The 4,578-nt window shown below is 40.9% G+C and overlaps 1 non-coding gene across 1 annotated transcript; it reads left to right on the top strand.

Annotated features, from left to right (window-relative positions):
- The first annotated feature begins 3,091 nt into the window (after positions 1-3,091).
- On the top strand, positions 3,092-3,198 carry LOC120254725. Its single transcript, XR_005534717.1, has one exon. It is a non-coding gene; the product is annotated as a small nucleolar RNA R71 (small nucleolar RNA).
- Positions 3,199-4,578: the final 1,380 nt, after the last annotated feature.

Raw genomic sequence — 4,578 nt, 5'->3', positions numbered from 1 at the left:
GACGGAAGAGATCCCGAACCAATACTCGTATGGGATTAAGGATTATCTTCATGACCATCGGGATGATCTATCTCTGGATTTCTCTTGGCCTGAACTACCACGTGCTTAGCATTTCTATCATTCTTCTAACCCTTAGTAACACCTGGGTGATCCACATTTGTGACCTCCCTAATTTCTTGATTTACACCTTCTCATTCAGCTTATTCACATTACATGCTTACTTTTACTCTTGTTAGAAGTTTTAACTCCCAAACGAATTGTTAGGTTAGAAAATAAGTGAAAAGGAAGTAAGGGTAGCTCCTTGGGCCTAGTGAATACGACCCTCTCGTGCTCGCACGAGAGGTATTAGTTGATAACCCCATGCACTTGTAGGACACTCATAGAAATCATGTCCAAAATGATCTAAGCCAAACAAAAATCTTTGAGGTCATTCAATTTGATAGTCTGGTTGATACCAAATGGTTTAGACTTTAAAAATTCAGATCAAGCCCCCGTGGTTCTGCTTATGTGAAGCGAGGTTTTGCCACTCGGTACTTTCTTTATGCATAGGTTTCTTGGATGTGACATGTTTAATTGGCATACCTAAAAGTTACACATCACAAGATTAAACCAAAAATTCAATCGAATTAAGCTTTGGAGACTATATTGGTGCCATACAACTAAGAAAAAGTTAAATGGCAATAAAAATGTTTCAAAGAGTCTCCCTTCTTTATGGAGCTTTCAGAAAAATTACAAAAAAGCCTAAAAAATAACAAACCACATCACAACATTTAACTACAAGATTTACCATCCAAAAGTGAAAAGAAATCCATAGAAAACTCAAGTTCAACCTTTACCTCAAGTCAGGGCTTTAAAAGCTTAAATAATGAGATCTGGTGAAAAAGTCTGTAAAACTCCAAATAAATGGTAGCATTGTGGTTGCAAGGTGTAGGAGAGAATATTAGAAGAGAAAAAAAAAGAAAAGTGGCAAAGAAATGAGGAGAATCGAGGAGGAATAAGGAAGAACCAAGGAAAAGAAGAAGGAAGTGAATAGGGCCAATGAGAGAAGGGGGCAAGAATCTTAAGGTCGCCTCTGATCAGACAGCCATGCGGGCACATGGCACAGGCACAAGCCTAGAGCAGTTTTGGTGCAGGTGCCTGAGTACCTCACAAATGTTGTGCGGGCGCACGACGCTTGTGAGGGCCCCTAGATGGAGACGTGAGAGCCTAATGCCCCTGAGTCTCAGGGGCGGCATGCGGGCGCATGGCACTCGTGAGTGCTTCTAGCCGAAAGCATAGCATGGAGCACTGCCAGCGCCCCACAAGTGTATGACACCCTGCCGAAACTCACACCCCACCTGGTTGTGAGTGTTACCACCCCTCTTGAGGTGTGACAGCGCCCGTGATGCTCTGGGACCTATCGACAATGGTCCATATGGGCGGTTTATAGCCCGTATGGACCAGGAAACTCAAAAATAGGAAATACCCCTCTTTCAACCTTGAAAAAACTTGAAATGCAACATTTAAGTCACTGAAATGAACAATGAAATACAACCAAACAATACCAAATCAATGAAAAACTACAAGAGAGCAAGGATTATCAAGAAATTAACTAATAAACACATAAACACAATCCACACAACACAAGAACATATGATCAGATTCAACTCACTACGCAAAGATAAAGAATATGAAAAATGAAAAATGAGAAATGTATTGACCTGGGTTGCCTCCCAAGATGCGCTTGTTTAACATCATTAGCTCGACGTACCTTACCTTATGTTCATGATGGATCAAAAGAAGTAAAGTTACCTCCAATTCCAAGGGAAATGCTACCACATGGATAACTCATTGAGAGGCATGTAAAGACTCAAAAATTTGCCTTTGGCGATCAAAGTAAAGATGATCTACCTCCCATGGTTGTGATAGTACAAAATTCATCCCATCCCCCTCAAATCGCTTCATTTTTACCTTGCGCCACATCTTCTTCTGATTTTTCTTCTTTTTGTGACTTGGTGGTGGATTTGTAACCACATAGCATACAAGAGGGATATTTATATGCAGTTGTTTGAACATATTGAGGAGCTTCTTGAACTCGAAAGGCCCTCTTTTTCCTCTTTAACCTAGCCGGTATGGCATGTGGGGTTTGTAATCTAGTACCCTTGATGTTGGTAGTTTAGGGGTTTCCTCATTTTGTTCATTTTCACTCCACCCAACGACTGATTCAGTAGCTTTAGGGCCTTCTTGAATGATTACCCAATCTTTCTTAGAACTTGAGTTATCCTTCACCCTTGCCTCCACATGTCTCCCACTGCTAAGAGTAACACTCTTGAGGTGTTCCCTCGGATTCTCGCTTTGTGTTACTTGAAGACTATCTTGTCGGCTCAAAGATTCACTCCTAGCAAGTTGTCCAACTTGATTCTCGAGTGATTGGACAGATGCTTTGTAGATTTCTCAACACCGGATTATCTCATTGAAATGTCATCCATGTTGAGCGGGTTGGTTGTTTATATTTCCTCAAAACTTCACCCTCAAGATTGATCATAAACTTTGCCAACACATCTTCAGTGGTGAATTTCTTCTCTATTGCTGAGGTTAAAACTGAGGACCTTGATATTATGGTAGTCTTTGTTGCTGCTGTCCCAAAATTCCATGAAAAGTTTTTGTGGTTTCTCCACCCCTGATTATATGTGGTACCATAGGGGTTTCTTTGGCCTCTTTGACCTCCACCGACATAATACACTCGCCTCTATAGGGTCGCGAATCTACAAAAATAGAGCATTGCATGCACCGTATGTGCGACCGCATGTATCATAATATAGGACCGCACCGTAACTCAACCTAAACCCATAGTGAAATCGATCCCCTTTCTTGTCAATGCATCTATTTTGGTAGCTAGGGCAACATTATCAGTAACCTCATACATCCCTCGCGCCTTTTGTGGTCTTCCTGAGAGTACTCAAAGGGACTTATTGCTAGCCATGTTTTCAATCAATCGTCAACGCCCCCGTGGCATTTGTCGTCAATAAACCCCCAGTCAGAAGCATCAATGAGTTGCCGTGTTAGATAGTTCACCCCATTACACAACATCTGCACTCTTATCCAAGACAAGAAACCATGATTAGGACATTATCTCAAAAGGTCCTTGAACCTTTCATGGGCCTCAAAAAGTGTTTCTGAGTCATCTTGCTTGAAAGAAGAAATTTCCTATCTCAATTTAGTCGCTTTCTCGGGTGGAAAGTATCTAGCAAGGAATTCTCGACCATCTCCTTCCAAGTAGTAATGGACTCCCAGCGTTAATGAACTAAGCCAACGATAGGCCGCCCCTTAAATTGAATGGAAATAGTCTCAACCTCAATTGCATCACTATGAAATATAGCTCGATCTTTGAAGGAAACGAGATTAGTTGGCATGTTGATCCTCATCAGCCAACCCAGTAAATTGAACAGAGTTTTGGATCATCCAGATTGTACTAGCCTTGATCTCAAAATTGTTCACTGGAATAGTAGGGGCTTGTATACTAAAACTCTTCCCTGCTGAATTGTGGCATCTTATAGTCACAAAACATTCTCCCGAGCCTCACCCATAACTCGATGGTTCACTTTTGTTCAACCTGCATCTACATCATGCCCAAAACACTGCCTCCTTCCCTCAACCTCTGATGGAAATTCCATTCACTTCTCTCCTGTCTAGTTCCACCAAATTTGTCTATTTTCCTCTTTGTCGTAAGAAAGGTAATCTCGCACTGTAATCAACAACCAATGGTCAAGATCAATAAGATAGTTAGGGTAAAGAGATGAAAAATACAAATAGAAATATTTACAACGGAAAGAAAGAGAGAAAACTATGAAGACAAATAAGAAAGCACAATGAAACAAAAGCAAACAAAAATAAAAAATGGTTAAATCAATAATCTCCAATTTTTCCGAAAGATTCCTTATGGGTCCGCCATTGTGCTGTAAACTTCATGCGAGATCATTCGCGTGCAAGGGTCGAAAGTAATACCTCTTCATGCAAGTACGAGGGGTTGTATTCTACGACCAAGGATGTTATCCTTACTTCCCTCTTTACCGGGTTGTACTATCCTTACTCTTCATCAAATGTCGTCTAACTTACCAAATCAAGTTCGGGATTAATACTACTAATAAAATGAAAAACTAAAGTGAATAAAGGTCATATGCCAAGAGAGAGGGTGAAAATCAAGTGATGAGGATGGTCACGGATGTGTATCCTCGGGTTATTAAAGTTGAGAGGAATCATATGCATTTGCTAAGTAAAATGGTAGCTTAGGCTAAGAGAACCGAAAAATAGATTAGCCCGATGGTCACGGCGGTAATCCCTAATCCTATACAAGTATTGGCCCAAAAATCTCTACCCGCCAAAATCCCTATGACTGCAATACACACAATGAAACTTCAATTAGGGGCAATACTTAACCTAGGTCTAGCCCCAAATGGTTGAGGGGTATGGAAGTATTCGATGGTCACAATGTACTCATACATGAATTCCCATTAAGCTAAGTGCATCTAGTACTAGGCAGCCTACACAAAACCAAGTACAACCTAGAAGTTGAAATACGTAGTTCTCATGCAACTCAAC

Source organism: Dioscorea cayenensis, unplaced genomic scaffold (assembly GCF_009730915.1).
Source record: "Dioscorea cayenensis subsp. rotundata cultivar TDr96_F1 unplaced genomic scaffold, TDr96_F1_v2_PseudoChromosome.rev07_lg8_w22 25.fasta BLBR01000595.1, whole genome shotgun sequence".
Lineage (NCBI taxonomy): Eukaryota > Viridiplantae > Streptophyta > Magnoliopsida > Dioscoreales > Dioscoreaceae > Dioscorea > Dioscorea cayenensis.
The sequence above is the reverse complement of the archived record's forward strand: the minus strand, read 5'-3'. Positions and strand labels throughout refer to the sequence as shown.